We start from the raw sequence: 16,760 nt of genomic DNA, 5'->3' as shown, positions 1-16,760 counted from the left end.
GACCTAAAGGCGGGCGTTTTCACGTGTGGAAGACTACGTGGTTCTTACCCCTTGGAAACGGAACCTGCGTTTTGTTTAGTTCAGTTGAAGCAAAGAGAGGTCATTGTTGTGACAGGTAATTGTATAAATATTGTTTTGACAGACACTAGACGTGCCAGAGGCAGGAAGCCAGGTGGGGAACGTGTGAGGTATTCAAATGACTTTCCTGAAAATGAACTTCGCGTTTTAAATAATAGATGTTTATCTCCCAGGATAAACCTTAAATATGCCCGTTTTCACTGAAATGGCATGTTTTTAAAAGGACGAGCTGTACCCAGAATCCACCGCGTCCCGCCGGCTATCAGAGGCGCCACAGGGCGGTCCCGGGGGACGTGGGGACTGTCATTTCCAAAGCGTGTGACTGCAGCGGGGCCGCGGTCGAGCCTGTGGGGCCACCTCCTCACCATCTGGAACATGCCTCAGCCACACGAGAAACCGTGTTGGCCGAAGACTCATTTACGTCTTATTGTGTTAAACGTTGTGGAATGAAAGAGAGAGTGGCCGAAATTGTGCCTTAATCAGGCTCTGATTTTACTTTTATATTTCCTCTTATAGAAACACTGATTTGAGTCTAGCTCGGCATTAAGTTCTCTGAGCTCGTTCAGTGGACAAAAGGCTGAGGGCCCTCCCGGTGAGGCTGCGGGGAGTCGGGCAGCGGACAAGCTGGTCTTGGCTCCGACCCTGCCCAGCACCATTCCTGGGGTACACTTGTGTGTTCACGTGGGAAGAAAGCGTCTCAGCTGGGAGAGGAGACGCGTTTCATTTCTGTGGGACGGAAGCAGCCCCCGCGAGAACCGCGTCGAAACGGGCACTGTGTGTGGGCTCTTCTGGTCAGTGAGGGACGCGTGTGCACGGGGTCACGGGATGGCGCGTGCGTGTGCAAGGCTGAGGGAAGCTGCCCTGTGGCCGCTCCACCTGCCGAACACATGGTTGCGGCTCGCCTGGGCCCCCCGCGGAGAGCCTGCCGTGAGCACACGCCTGCACACACATGTGGAGTCTGTGTCGGTCAGACGCCTGTGGGTCTGGACGGAAGTGACTCTGTGTTAATGTGGCAAAGCCACGTGGACGAGACCACGTCCACAGATGTGTGGAGCCTGTCACAGGCAGAAAATGCTGCAAACAGCATGCCCAACGCATATGTCTTTCCCCGACTTCCCGACCGAGCACAGTGCTCCATGGTGTGTCTAGAAAGCCCAGACGTGAGTGTGGGGGTGTGTGCACATGCCCATGGGGTTGCAGTGTGAGTACACGCACACCCGTGTGTGTGTGTGTGTGCATACGAGTTGCGCCTGCTGTATATTGAATGTGAGTGCACAGGTGTTTGCTGCGTGTGTGCACATGGGGTCTGAGCGTGCGTGTGCGTGTGGGGTCTCTGCATGTGTGGGGTCTGAGTGTGTGTCTGAGCATGTGGGGTCTGGGTGTGCATGTGTTTGTGTGGTCTGAGTGGGAGGGTCTGAGTGTGCATGTGAGCACGTGGAGTCTGAGTGTATCTGTGTGCACTTGAGGTCTGAGTGTGTATGTCTATTGCGTGTTTGCACGTGTAAGTGTACAGGTGTGTGCTGCGTGAGTGGGACACTTGGGAACACTTCTGCGTCCCCAGCCATGCCCCCTCCTGCACTGAGCACCCATCTTCGGAGGTTGCCCAGGGGACGTCAAGATCTCTCGCACCGTACCTGTGACTTGAGCACACGGGATGCCCCGGCCCTCAGCCCCTTCCTGGGACCTCACACACAAGCGCCCAGTTCTCTGTCCTGGCGGGTGGCAGGCCGGGCCCTGGCACTCAGGTTGCTGACTGCGTGGATCTACGCTGAGGACAGCCTGTCATAGTGCAGATGCTCTCGTGGGAGCTTGTAAGGGGCTCATTTTCTAACTGACTCAAACAGTAAGTAAACGAGTCTCTTCCCGGCCTGGCTTTCATTAAAGGCTCGCGCTGACTTGAGTCACACTTGGAGCAGCAGGCGTGTTCCTTGGGTAAACAGATGCTGGGGCTCGGTTACCATTCTCGACCGGCACTCTGACATCGGAAGCGTTTGTGTTGACGGTTCCGAGTCGGGTTGAAGACGAAGACATTCACGTGCTTGGGACGCATGTCGTGACACACTGGAGCTGGTCTCACTCGGCCCCAGGTGGCGGGGCCCGGCGTGGCTGTGTCCTCCTCCCCATGCCAGGGCACCCTGGAGAGGCGTTGGCTCTCGGCCCACGTGAAAATCGACGCGCGTGCACTTGGCACGTGGACACCTGCACTTTCCAGGAAGCGAGACGTTTGCTGCCCGACGCTGGGGAGGAGCCTACCTTCTTCCCTCCTCCAGCCGCTGGCAAGCGCGCACCCGTGACTCAGGACAGAGTGGGTTCCTTCTGAGGCCAGGGGCCACATGAGGGGTGCAGCCAGGAGCCTTCGGAAGGGAGTGCTCAGCGCACGGGCCCTTTGAGTTCCCGTGGCGTCTCGCTGACCAGCACCTGGTGCTCAGCAATGACTGACTGCGAGCGGCCGGCCTGCACCTACTGGAAGCTGCCGCTGTGCCCGGAAGGACAGCGGAGACCGGCCCTCGCCCCGAATCCCCCATCTGGGCTGTCGCTCCTGTTTCCGAAGTTTGTGGTTCTCAGGCAGCGACGTGAACGGGAGTTTGCCAACCTGCACAAACCCAGCTGCCTGGAGACGCGTGTGCGAGGGTTGGCTCTGGACGCCTCCTCACAGCCCTCCTGCCTGCGGAGAAACCCTCTGTCTGTGTTCACGTCAGAGCTCCGTGTCTCCCTGTGACGCCCCGTCACGGCCTTTGCTGCGTGCCCTCCCAGCTGCCACGCTCCTGGGGACGCCGTCCATCCGCTCCTGTTGGTGTTTGCTGCCTGCGCTGGCCCCCCGAGGGCACGGGGCCGCCTGCCCCGCCACCATGGTCCGGGCCTGCATTGACCGGCAGGTCCTTGTGACCCTGTACCTGCGTCCTCGGGGTGGACGAGGCGACCCCGGGTGGGTGAAGTGACCCTGGGGCGGCCTCCTTGCAGCGCAGAGGCAGAGCCTGGGTGTCTACGTGGGTATCCCTGTGCCTCCGGGCCCCGCCGCCTGCATCTTACCTGCCTGGGGCACGGAGGAGGCTGCTGTGGGGGGCTCATGCGGTGTCCAGCCCTTGCAACCGTGGCCAGTGGGTGGGATGGCAAGGATGTGTGTCCGCATCGAGGGTCATCCTTCTGTAGCTCCTCGGAGAGCACACTCTGGCTGCAGGCGGGCGGCCGTGGCCTCCTGGTGGCCCTGGTGGCATTCCTACCCAGATGCCGTCCTCATGGCAGGATGTCACTCGGTACATCGGATCGTGGTGTTTGAACGACCGCCTGTTGTCAAGGGAAGTGAGCACAAAAACAGAAAGTAGAAGTGAAGAAGTGTGGGGTTTCGGGGCCCATCCTAGGCTCTGGGTGGTGCTCCGGGGGCGCGGGCTGGCAGGCATGGTCCTGCATGTGGCTGTCACCTGCTCCTGGAGGGGACAGGCCCAGAGCTGGGAGATCAAGGGTCCGAGTGTTTATGGCTTTCTGCACACGTCCTCTTTGCTGTTAGGATGGTTTGTGAGTGAGAAAGGGGACCTTGCCCTGCCCGACACGTCCGAATTGTTTAGGGAAAGAGTTGTGAACGGCTTGGTGTGGCCCTGGGTTCATGGGTGGCGCCTGCTGGATGCGGTCCTTTCAGTAGACATGTGCCAGGCAGAGAGTGGACGGTGTTGTCACAAGGTGCCAGGGAGGCACGCCCAGGGAGGAGGTAGAGGTTTTGGGGGAGGCGGGAGGAGCCGAGCACAGCCACACATCACCACCTCGGTGCCCTGGGTGCTGCTCACGGTGGTGGCATGGCGCGTATGCAAGATGTGCACCTGTGTGTGACACGTGGGTACATGGGGCACTGGGTGAGCCTGCGATGCACATGCTGCACACGTGGGTGCGCATGTTGGAACGGAGGCAACAGGAGTGCTCCCAGCCAGCATGGGACTAGGAGTCTGTCACAGAGACGCGGAAGGGGACCGGGCCGTGGGGGGACTTGGCGCTGAGCACCTGCTGCGCGTTTTCCCCGTGAATCAGCCTCTGCTGAGGCGGGCTCGGAGCCGTGGGCCGGCACGCATACGGAGGCTTCTCCTTCTCTCGCCAGCTTCACGGCTACTTGGAGAACGAGCCACTCACACTACAGCTGTTCATCGGGACGGCCGACGACCGCCTACTGAGACCCCACGCCTTCTACCAGGTCCACCGGATCACGGGCAAGACCGTCTCCACCACCAGTCACGAAGCCATTCTCTCTAACACCAAAGTCCTGGAGATCCCGCTGCTGCCAGAGAACAACATGCGAGCCATGTGAGCTGTGCGCGTGGCCGGGGCTCTCGGGGCGGGCGCTGGGCCGCGGGGCCTCTCCCAGCCTCTGGCCCGGGCTCCACACCCGTGGAAGCCACAGATCCGTAGGGGGACGGGTTTTTGTAGGGCCTCTGCCTCTGGGCATGTGGCACTTGAGCAGCTCGGTCCCTGTGGCCAGTCCCCCTTGTGCCTGCATTCACCTTCTGAACACGACACCGGGTCATTTCTGAGTTCGGGGGTGACTGCACAGCGACACTGACGGTGGGTGGGGTGCAGAGTTCTCTCTGGGGGGGCTCTGTCATCGCCGATGTGCGTTTGGACTGCCCTCGAGGCTCCAAGGAAGCCGTCTCTGGGCTGACGACTGACCTTAAGAGGTCCGTACCCGCAGCCCCCTCCCCTCCTCCCGACGACTGTAGGGTGCCCCACGCTCCGCTCCCAGGGTGTGAGGAGCAAGCCGTCTCCTGGGCGTGCTGTCACGTGGGCCCGGTGGGCTCGGCTGGGGGCGGAGCGGAGACGCCCTGTGTGGCACATCAGGGACTGAAAGGCAGGTGTGGACCCTTGTTCCGAGTAGCGTGGACTGTGCTGGGATCCTGAAGCTCAGAAACTCAGACATCGAGCTGCGGAAAGGGGAGACAGACATCGGGAGGAAGAACACCAGGGTCAGGCTGGTCTTCCGGGTCCACATCCCGCAGCCCAGCGGCCGGACGCTGTCCCTGCAAGTGGCCTCGAACCCCATCGAGTGCTGTGAGTATAGGAGCCAGCTCCGTGTCCCACACTCTGTTTCGTGGCACCTTTCCTGTCCTTGTGCATGGAGACTTGTGAGCTGTCCTCATGTGTGCATCACTCTTGTCCCTTGCCCACGGCAGCAGCCCCCAAAAGCTCGCCGTGCTGGGTTCGGGTTCGCAGGCCCTGTGTGTGGCAGGGCCCCTGCTCCTGGCACCTGCGGGAAAGAGGAGAGCTTGTTCCAAAACGCCCAGAAGCTTGCGCTTGTCACCCATGAGCTAATCCCTCCCGTTTCAGAAACCTGGCGGGATCCTGGCATCCAGTCTGTGAGGCTGCGCGGACCTAAGCTCACAGCTCGTGTGCAACTCACTCACCCTCCCAGCCCCTGCTCGTCTCTTCTCTCGTCGTGCGTGTGATTCAGGGGCGTCCAGCCTCGAGCCCGAGCGCTCTGCTCCTGCGGGGCCGCGGCCGCGGCAAGGGCTCAGTGTCCCCGGGGCGTGACTGTGCTGACTTTTGTCCGCCCGTGAGGCTGTTGGTGGAGGTCTCACAAGTGCCCGTGCCCAGGCCTTGAGCAGGGCGCCCCGGAGGTCTCTCTGTGTTCTTGTAGGAAGTGTGGCTGGCCCACCCTCCCCCTGGCCACTGTCCGAGTGTCTCCTGTCCGGCGACCCCTCTTCCTTCCCTCGTAGGGTGTGGCTGCCCCCGCAGCTCGCTGTCCCTTGTCTCAGTGGAAGGGCTGGGTTTGGTTCGCTCACCTCTGACCTGACCGTCCGACCTACTTCAGAGCCTAGGACTCCTTCCCCGCAGTGTCTGTCCCGTGGCCCCAACGTGGAGCCCCACAGACACCCGTCCCCACGCCTCAGCATGGCCCAGGGCTCTGCCACAGGCCACTGCACATGCCCGAGGCTCGGCCTCCTCCCTGCAGACCCACCAGCTGGGTGAGAACCGCGTATGTGTAGCTGGCCACGGGAACTTTGGGTTGATGGCCTCACGGCGCCCCGTCCTCCCCAGGCGACCCCACTTCCCTGCATTCCGCACCTCGCTACCTCACGGCTGCTGGCCTTGTCCCAGACCCTCTGGTCCCGTGGCTCCATGGACAGGACCCAGGGTCCCGAGACCCCACCCCCAGTTTCCACAGGGCCCGCGGCCAGGCCTCACCATGGCTCCCAGCTGCAAGAGCCCGTGGACGCAGCGTCCGGACGGACGCTTCTTAACTGGAGCCGTGTATCCCGTCCGTGAGGAGCACCCGTGTCACCCTAGAGGCTGAGGGTCCGCCCTGGGGTGGCCTGTTCATGCCTAGACCTGCACCTCTGCTCACGCCCTCGTAACTTGACGTTCCCGCCAGCACAGATCAGACATCCGCCTGCTGTGCTCATGTCCACATGGTGCCACGAACCCGCATCTCGTGCAGGAGGCTGTCCATGTACGCGCCGTGCCCCCACCAGAGCCCGAGATGCTGCTGGGAGGCGCCCGTTTCTGACAGACCGGATGACCCCGGGGTGCTGTCTCAGGTCACGGCATGAGGTGGGGCCAGGGACACATGCTCACTCTCCCTGTTCTGACCCCACGCAGCCCAGCGCTCGGCCCAGGAGCTGCCCCTCGTGGAGAAACAGAGCGCGGCCAGCTGCCCTGTCCTTGGTGGGAAGAAGATGGTCCTGTCTGGCCACAACTTCCTGCAAGACTCCAAAGTCATCTTCGTGGAGAAAGCTCCAGGTACTTCCTTACCAACAAACCGGAGCGTGCTTGCCGCTTTGGGAGCCGAGGGGGTCAGTTCCTAGAGGCAGAGCAAGGCTGCTCACTGGGTCTACACGTGCTGGGCAGTGGGAGCAAACCCTCTGGCTCTGCCATGCTTCCAGGCCTGCCGCCGCTGGCTGCCCGTGGCCCCTTGCCCTTTGCCCAGACTGGACGGACGTATGCTTCTTGGCTCTGAGCAGCCCCTGCTCACGGCCACTACGTGGCTGAGTTGGGCAGCGCCGTTCTGCCCTGTGTAGACGAGGGCTTCTTGTCACTCTGGACCACAGCCTTCTGTGGCAGGTGTGTGGATGCAGAGTGGCTGTGGTAGGCGGTGGACCCGCACTTGGACTGGAGGCCTCCTCACTGCCTTTGGCGTCCTTCTGGCCCCCTTCTTGGTGCCGCCCCAGGATGCAGAACGGGTGCTGCTGTCCTCCGTGGCCCGTGGCCCCCGGGACTTTCAGTGCAGGTGTAGACCTGGGTGCTCAGCGGTACAGCCAGGCTGCTGCACGGGCGAGGTGGACGGTCTCTCTTCTCTGATGTTTGGGTGATAGCCCAGGCTGTGCACGCAGCCTCCCACCCCCCGGGACGCCCAACCCATCCGGGGAGAGGCCAGCGGGCACTCGCGTGCGTAGCCGACTAGGGCGGGCGACAGTGTGTGTGGGGCTCGGCTCTCACAGAAGCTCTCTGCGGCTTTGATTTCGAGCCAGGTGCCTGCTGAGCGTGGCCCGCAGGCACGAGGCCCTGCCCCCGATCGCAGGCCTGCGCTTCCTCCTCCCTGTTAATGGAGGGCACGGGTGCAGGACCCACGCTCACCACTGGAGACCACGGCGGGGTTCAGCCTCCACAACAGGGTCTTGATTTTGTGCCGAGAGCGGGAAGCTTAAGTGCGTCCATCAAAAGGGACTTGAAAGTCCTGTGCGCTCCGCACACCCAGGCTGTGTGATCACACGCACGACTGGAGAACTCGAATTACAGGGAAAACCCACCGACCATAACGAGCAGGAGAATTTGTGTTACTGCAGCATTCTTCTTTGAAAGAGCCTAATTTTGAAAGATTTAACCTTTTGAGCTTTCAACGTGTGAATAAGTGTGTGGGGGGAGGGGCCGCGAGGCAGTGCTCTGCCGGCCACGCAGCCAGGCGATGTGCCGGGACGTGGCCCAAGTCGCTGCTTTTCAGGCTGTGGCGTGAAAGGGGAGTGTCCGCGGCTTCCTTCCTTGTCTTCCCTGACCGGGCATCATCTTGGCCTTGCGTTGGGACTCTGGGGCGCCTCCTGGATGCTCCTGCTCTGTGGGAGCCGTGGGGCTCCTTCTGCTGGGTGGGCTCTCCCAGCCCAGCTGGCCCGCTCAGTCCCAGATCTTTGCTCCGTGGCCTGGTGGTGCCATGCAGAGGTTGGCCGCGAGCCTGAGGTGTGGGGACTTAGTCCACAGGTGCGTGCCCAGCGCCATCCTCCTCTGGGGGCCCTCTGGCCCCCCTCCTGCAGCAGCCCTGAGGCCCGTGCACGGCTGACGAGACGCGGGCATGTGTGGCGATGTGGTCACAGGCTGTGCCTGTCGCAAGTGAATGTGAACGCCGTGGTTGCACGTCGGGATGCTGTCGATGGAGTGTGTTTGTGTTTGAATGAGGTGGTTGGCACGCTCACACACACACACACACACACACATATCATGTTTCCAAAAGAAGGGACCCCATGTCAGCTTTGATCCTGGCACAGCGTCATTCTGCTCTGACGCGTCCCGCTGCACCCTGTAACCATCAGGAGGCTTTTCCTAGTCAGTTTTGTGGAGAAACCGCTGTAGTCACTTTGGGTCATAGTCGTCCTGCAGGCTTTAGATGAGGTCATCGGTCTGTTGCAGAAGTCGGTCTTTAAACCGCCGTTTGGCACCAAGGCCAGAATGTGAGCAGGGAGACCCTCTTCGAGGAAGCCCTGACCGGGAGTCCCACCGGATAGGCCCACGTGGTCCCCGTCCCTCGGGCTGCTCTGGGTGTCTCGGGAGCACCCACCACCCCGTGTCCGGGCCTCCCTGCCGTCGCTCCGGACTCACGCACTCGGCCTGTGACCTGGTGAGGGCTGTAGGTAGCCGTTCTTCCCGCCTGGGGGCCTGGCTGCACCTGCTGCGCTCCCGTGACCGGTGCGCCTGCCCTCCTGGGGGGAGCGGGTCGGAGAGGGAGGACGCCTGGCACCTGCGCTGAGAGCCTGGTTCAGTGTCCTCGTAGGTGGCAGCCCTGGCTTCTCTGGTGGGCGTTGGTGAGTCCCCATGGGCCAGCTCAGGTGGGAGGAGGGACTGTGGGGACCTTGCGAGACAGGTGAAGTGAGTGAGAGCAGGTGTGAGTGTGTCAGGCCATGTGTGAGCGGATTTGTACAGTCTGTGTCTGTGTGAGGATCCCTCTGTTGCTGCAGGGGTGCGGCCACATCTTGTGGCAGGGACAGTGTGTACAGGAGCCCCACGTGCCCTGTAATCTCTCTGCTCCAGTCTGGGCATGGTGGGGGCGGGGCTGCGGGCTGTGGTCACTTGGTGGTGGTCTGGCAGCAAGGACACAGTGGCAGCCCGGTGGGTGCCCATACCTCCTGTCCCGGCCTGGTCCAGGGCCGTGGCCACGGGTCCCACTTCCTTGGCTCGCGGGCTCTGAGAGGTTTCTGGAGATCGTGTGGACATGGACACGGCCGGCTAGGGGGGAGCGGGTCCCACACGTGCAGGTCCTCACATGGCGCGGAGGTCCCGGGCATGGTTGTGGTAGGGGGCCATAAGGACAGCCGCTGCGCCTGGCCCTCCCGCATCCGCGTGCCCTGAGGTGATGTCCGTGGGCAGTGTTTTCGGGTGGCCCACAGGCTTCATAGGCAGCAGGTACATTCCTCCGGGGCCTGGCCACGCAGGGTGGAAACAGCTGGTGCTTCTTGGATGGTGTCACCTGGGACCACGTGCAGGACCGATGGTGCTAGAAGCCACGCTTGTTTCCAGGAAGGGGAAGGGGGCAGCAAGCCAGTGTGTGGTCTGGACAAGGCTTCTTCTCACACTGTGGCCTCGGACCTGACGCTCCCCCACAGCCGGGAACTCCGGGGTATTCTAAGGTGTCTCAGGAGCAGCCCAACCGGCAGGATGGTGGCAGGGGGTGCCGTACAGAGGCCCTGTGGGGTCAGCGTGTGTCGCCGAGCCCCCCTGCTCCTCCCCAGCTTACTGACGCCCCGGGATGCTCTGGTCCCCCCTGGGGAGGTGTGGCCTCAGCCCAGCCCAGTGGGAGTTCCAGCCCCTCATTGGGCTGTCCTGTGCTCCCAAAATGCTCCGTTTGAGGGACAGGGGCGGCCCCTGAGGGTTCAGCGTGACCTTGGGTCCTGGTCCTTCCTGGGGCATGGGGTCCCGTGCTGGGGGATGTGTGGAGGACCCAGCGTGGGCAGGAGGGCCTTTCTGCAGGCCCCTGTGGCGCTTCCCGAGTCAGGCCTTGCACTGTTGCTGGGAGATGCTTGTCCCCGAAATTTCTTTTCTCTGGGCTGGTGGCCAGTCTTTCCTTGTGGTTTGCCCCCAAGCCACGCCCGGGTCCTCCCGGGTCAGCACCGAGGGGACATCCAGAAAGCAGGTGCGGGTCCCACCCCAGCGGTGAGAGTTTTCTGTTCCAGATCCCACCCTCTCGCACCCACTGGGAAGGGGAAGGGGAAGGGGCGCGGGAGAGGGTGGGTGTGGAGAGGATGCTGCTGGACAAGGTCACACAGGCTACCCCTTGCTCCTGTCTCCAGGCCACGGACGCGCGGGTTGGAGAACTTAGGTTTTGTGTCACTGTTGAGATTAAACTCACATACTGTGCAGCTCAGACATTTAAGGTTCAGGGGTCGTTGGTCCCTTCGGAGCCGGGCGGCCATCCCACTCATGCCCCGTCCACCCCATCCTCCCCGCCTGGCAGCTTTGAGCCGCGTCTGTCCGTGTGGCTCCACCAGTTGGGACAGCTCCTGGACACCGCGCTGTGGGTCCCGCGGCATCTGGCGGCTGGGCCGAGAGCATCTCAGGTGCCCCGGGCAGGGGTGTGGGTGGGACTTCGTCCCTCTTGAGGCTGGTCGTGTTCCATCGTGTGGACGGACTGTGTGGTCCTATGCACTTGTGGTGTGGACAGGACCTGCACCCGCCTCTTGGCTGTGGTGTGCCCCACACTGGTCCACAGGCTTCCGTGTGGATACGTGTGCCCTTCCTATTGTGGCCCGGGCGCGGGGTCCCGGCTGAGGACTGCCATGTCCAGCCGTGCAGGTCCCGGCTGAGGGCTGCTGTGTCCGGCCGTGCGGGGTCCGGCCAGGCTGAGCCGTGTCTCTTTCTTGCTCAGGAGCATCTTCTGCAGGAAACGGGCTGCTCTGAGCGGTGCTGGGGGCCCGAGTCTGTGGCCTGGGGAGTTTCGGAGATTAAGGGGCATGAATGTGGGGGCGTCCCTCCCCCGGGTAGGACCCACCTGACCAGAACAGCCCCAGAGTTGTCTCCTCTGTGGCCTCACGGGAGTGTGGAGGGGCCCCATTGGTGCCTCTCGCTTTGCCTGACTGCCTGCAGCTGGTGACAGCGTGTGGCCTGTCTGTGGCCCGCAGACAGGCGGGGAGGGGACCACAGCCGGGAGCACGTCCCGCCACACGGCCATGTGCTTCTGTCCGATCCCACCTCTGCTGTCTCTGTCCTGCCTGTCGGCTGCGCGACTGGCAAACCCCTTCGGCAGGTGCCGTGACTCGGTAGGAAGCCAGTCCTCTCGCCGGGGTCTGGAGTCACCATGTCCAGGAGACCGCCGATGCTCGCACGGAGAATGGGGGCCCCCACGTGTGGCCCTGTTGGGCCCAGAGCCTGCCCGGGAGCTGTGTGACTAAGAGCTGGGCTGGAGGCAGCCGTAGCCCAGCATGGAATCCTCCCGGTGGCGGGTGTGGCGGGGAAGCCTTTCCGATGACTCATGCTGCAGGGAATTCCCTAATGATTCCGAATAGTTTTACTTCTGGGCTTGTGCACAGTTTCCTACCGAAGATGCTAGGAGCTCTAGATAGGGCTGGAGCTCCAAGCTTGTTTGGGGCTGGCCCTTCCCGTCCCCACAGAGGCTGAGGCTTTGCTTGGCCCAGAGACTGGACGCCCAGAGGCTGGACGGCGGGCCCCGGGTACCACCAGCTCCTGGGGAGACCAGCAGCCACGTCCCTGTGGCGCTGGTGCACGTGGGAAGCAGTTTTGTAATTGCCTCGAGTCCACGGTGATGAGCCATATTGAATGGCCTTGGACAGTCTGTACACGTTTCTGTGTCTGTGTAAGTGGACAGCAGCTCAGGTAGGACCCTCAGTAAGAATGGGCCACGTGGCAGTCCCTGTGCACTGTGTCTCAACCACAGATACAGAGTCGGGCCTATAGGGCCGGCGCCCAGGACCGCTTCCCAGGCCTCAGGTGGGCAGGAAAGTGTGGACAAGCAGCTCCTGAGCGGGGGCCTTTCCGAAGCTGGCGATCGGCCGCGGTGCTGATGGTCCGTGGATGGGCGCCTGGCAGGGTTGGCATTGGGGAAGTTGGACGTGGCGTGCACAGGGGCCAGCGTGGCTTGTGGGCCCTGGGCCGACACTCTGACGAGGACGGGCACCCACAGGCCCAGGAGGGGCTCCGCTGGCTCGCGGGCTGCGGCCCACAGGGATGCCAACAGCTTCACGATGTGGATGAGCTTGCGAGACGTGCTCACAGGAAGGCCGGGTCTGCTCTGACCCCTCCTGGAGGGCAGATGGTGGGCGTGGGGTCCCTTTGCTGCCAAACGCCCTCTCCGTGCCCCTCGTGGGCCTCGGTTTCCCTCCCACCCCTGCATGCTGGCTGTGGCCCCCACCGGGAGGCCCGGACACTCCTAGGATTTCCTCAGGGAAACCCGAGCTGTGCTTTCCACCGACAGATGAGAGCCAGCAGCGGCCAGGGCTGCCCCCGCCGTCCAGGCCGTAACGCTGAAAGTTCTGTTTCTCTAAAGTTGTTTTAAGAGGCACCAAACACGAGGGACTTGCTTACAGGAAGAACAACTTCGATTTCCTTCGGCCAGTGGTGGGCGGGGCCCCTGCCCGCGAGCCCGAGGCCGGTCTGGCCTGTGTGGCCCGGACGGCTTGTCTGGTCCGCACGCAGGGCAGCATCGCCAGCTCCCCCGGCTCGTGGTCGTCTGTCAGCTCCGGGAGCCGGGGTGTGGGGATGCTTCTGCCCTCCGGGAAGTGAGCAGCTTTGTACAAGTCTTGGTGCCGTGGAGAACGGCCTGGGGTAGTTTTGTTTCCGATTCTGTTTTCTGGAGGAGATGTGGACGCTGATCCCTTGGGCTGCCAGTCTGCATTTTATCACTGAGTGGGTTCATCTGGTGGGTAATACGTGCTGGGACCTCGGGCGTCCCGAGAGGCTGGTGTCCTGGCAAAGCTGACCCTGCTCCGGGCTCTGGGTGACTCACATTTCCTCCCTCTGTCTCCACCCTCCACCCCTGCCCGCCCGCACTGTCAGGCACAAACAGATTTTGTCTACTTCGTTGATATAATTTACGGTCTGTGAGGCACATACATCTCTTCTTTGCAAACAGAGCAGGAGCAGAAACTAAGTATGTTTCACTGTCATCGTTCATGGGGGACAGAGTTGATAGAAGATGGAGAGAGGGGACACCTTGGCAGGAGACTGACCCCTGCTCATTCAGATTAGCTACCCAGCCAGTCCCCACACAGTTGGCCAGCAGTAGAGGGTTTCCAAAGGCGAAGAACTTGGTTGCTGACCTTCCCGCCAGCGGGTTTCTCGGGGCTCCCTCCCTCGCTGGCCTGGGCCGCAGGACACTGAGCCTTTCAAGGCCTGTTGGGAAGCTTTTTGCTTTTTTTTAAGCATGCAAACGGCCGCTGGAGTAAGGATAAAAATACCATGTTTAAAAAAAAAAAACAAAAAACCATGTTTTGCATTTCTGTATCCTGATGTGGCAAGGAGTTGTCACAGAAGGGATTTTCTCATTTAGCCGGGAGCTCCTGTGAGCAGAGGCCAGATTGTGGGTCCTGGGCCCTCACTCGTTAGAAGAGCTCTGCTCCCAGGACATACAGAGGTGTCGCCGGCCCAGGCTATTCGGCCCACACTCCCCAGCGTAGGGACCGCAAGGGTAGAGGGGGTGGGCACGAGTGCCTGGGTCCTGGCGTCTCCCCTGGCCTCACACTCCCATGACAAAGCTTGTGCCTGTGGATGTAGGTGGGGTGGGGGCAGATTTCTGGGGTGCTCCCTGCGTGTGGTTCCCTCCCACAGAGCCCAGGGCCTTTGGGCTGCACCAGGCTCCCTGCCGTACGTCTGGGCCGGGCACGTCCTCTCTGCTGTCAATCCTGCACGTGACTGTTCATTCTTACGAGCTAACAGCCAGTAGGGCCCGAGCTGATCAGAGGGCAGCGGTCTCCGGGGTCCCCTGTGCTTGGCGAAGGCCCTTGGTTTGGGGTGGTGGGCTCAGCCAGGCCCCCGGAGTGATGGGCTTCCCTCTGCCCCTTTCTTCTAGACGGTCACCACATCTGGGAGATGGAGGCGAAGATGGACAGAGAGCTGTGCAAGCCGGTGAGTACGGCCAGACACGCAGCCCGTGGTGGCGCCGGGCGGCTCTGGAGGCTGGGCTGGGGTTGCCCGGCTGTGTGCGGAGCTCTCCTGCTCACAGGAGCGACGAGAACCATCAGGCAGAATCCCGGAGCACAGAGCGGAAACTACGGTGAAACGCTTCTAGGAGCTCATGCTCTGGGGACACAGGACATGCTGGAGGCAGGACCCTGGCCCGGGAGGCACCCCACACCCCCAGCACTGAGGGCTGCAGGCTCCTGCGGGGGTCGGGGGCTCGCGGGCTCGCACCAAGCCAACGTCCTGGTGGTCCCGCGGGAAGCCTGCTGCCGTGAGCGTGAGTGGTCCCCTCACCTGCCCCTGCACGCCGGGCCGCAGGAGGTTCCACCAGCGTCCTTGGCGCCCGTCACCCAGCAGGCTGTCGTTCTGCACGGGAACTAGGTGTGGCCAGATCTCATGTAGGCGCTGGCAGGCCGCGGAGGTGGGGCCCGCAGACACCTGGCGCGCACGCCCCACCTGACGCTCGGCTGCCCCCGGCCCCTCACTACAGTTTGCACGTGCAGGGCCCCCCGTGGGCGCTGACGGACGGTGCCCTATGCCGGCTTTCTGTGGCTCGTGCTGGCCGGCACGCTGTTCTGTCCCCTCCCACCCCGTCCCCTTCACCAGGGCCTTTGTGTTGAACGTGGGCTTCTTTGAGGCAGCAGCTGTCTGGGTCCGACGGTCTGCCTGTCCAGGTTGGCACTGGAAGGGATTCTCGGTGCGGTGGGACTAGGGTCTCCCGCGCAGCACGTGTGTGCTGCTTGGTCCTAGAGAGGCAGTGGGTGTCTTCGGGCTCACCTGACGTCCACTGTGCCCAGCCGGTGGCTGAGGGAAGACATTCAAAGTTCTCCCAAGCTCCGTAGCTCACTGTCCTGCTCATGGATGGGCGAGTGTGGCCCCTCGCTCACCCTGCTGAGCGGGCAGGCATGTGTGGCCATTCTGTCAGCGGGAAGTTGGCTTATTCAGTGCTGGGGAGGGAGTGTCCTGTGTTCCGGGGGCTCCCGGGGCCGGGGTGTTACAGCAGGCTTCCCAGGGAGCCTTTGGGTGGGGGGATTTCTGAAGCTGTTAGGTCGTCCTCTCTGCCCTGCGGCTGGAGGGACTCCCGAGTCAGGAGGGGAGCCCCCGGCCGCCAGGGAGGCGATAGTCTGACGGCTGCGCACACGGCGAGCCCAGGCAGCCCAGGTCCCCCACAGGCGGCTGCATCAGAACCCAGTAGGTTACCTGTGACTTCAGCTTCCTTTTCCAAAGCTCTAATCCATTTACCAGAAGCCTTTACAGCTGGAGTCGGATGGAAAAGGTTCCTCCCTGGCCCCAGGGGAAACCTGTGCCCGGGAGCTCAGTCCCCTCCCGTGATGTCCAGGCCTCCTCCCGCCCTTGGGACCTCCCACAGGCACGTGGCTCCTGCAGGTCCCGTCCCATTTCCCACCTGCCCGAGGACGCCCCGTGGGCTGTGGGCCGTGCAGTTCCTTGACGGGGCTCTCCTGGCTCAGCAGGGCTCCAGGTGCAGACGGCTCCGGGTTTGTCGTAAGCAGGCACCTGGCAGTGGGACAGAGGCCGCCGGCCGCCTCCAGCAGCCTCCCCGTGTGCCCAGGCCTGCGAGGGCCCCCCGGCCCCCACTCCCCCGAGCAGAGAAGAGCCCTAAGGCTTTTCGTTTCCAGACAATTCCTGCGGAGTTTCCACAGCCGGGTTAGTGTCATTGACTTGCCGTTTGGCTGCAGCGTTTGCGTCCGTTGAAGGAAGGTTGTTAGCAGGCGGAAAGGGGTGTGAGAGAGACCTTAAGGGTCCGTGTGAATGAGGGTGTGCTTTCGCTTTGCAAGTCAAGCTTCTTACTTCTTACTCAAGGCTTTTACATCATGAAGGAACAGGGTAGTTATTGTGGAAATTTGGAAAACGTAAGAAAGTAAAAAACGCGGGCACCTCACGCAATTTCACCACTGCTACCGTTTGGTCCTGCCCGGCTTTCCGTGGCGTGGGTGCGTGTGTACGTGTGTGCACGTGTACATGTGTGCGTGCGTGTGGGTGTGGTGAGTGTACTGTGTGCGTGCGTGTGTGTGAACGTGTGTGCGCGTGCGTGCGGGTCTGGATGTGGTGTGTGTGTATGTGTGTGAGTACATGCACGAGGCAGTGTGTGTATGTGTGCGCACACGTGTGCACACATGCAGGTCTGGGTGTGGCGTGTGTACGTGTGTGCACATGTGCACACATCCACACACACGCGGTCACTATGCCGTGTGCACTTTGTGAGCAGCGTGAACAAGGCCGGTGGGGGTTTCGGTGCTGCTGTGCGCAGCAGACGGTGGAGTTTCTCAAAGCGAGTCCGGCGGGGGGTCCGCGTGCCTCCTGTGACCCTGCTTTTCCGGGGACGACGGGTGTCCTCTTGCCGCACACCTTCGAAG

At 62.3% G+C, this 16,760-nt stretch overlaps 1 pseudogene; it reads left to right on the top strand.

The window, feature by feature from the left end:
• Window positions 1-16,760, top strand: part of LOC125081636 (nuclear factor of activated T-cells, cytoplasmic 1-like) — a 55,675-nt pseudogene that overhangs the window by 34,393 nt on the left and 4,522 nt on the right.

Source organism: Lutra lutra, chromosome 12, assembly GCF_902655055.1.
Source record: "Lutra lutra chromosome 12, mLutLut1.2, whole genome shotgun sequence".
NCBI classification, from domain to species: domain Eukaryota; kingdom Metazoa; phylum Chordata; class Mammalia; order Carnivora; family Mustelidae; genus Lutra; species Lutra lutra.
This window is presented reverse-complemented; position numbering and strand designations above follow the sequence as displayed.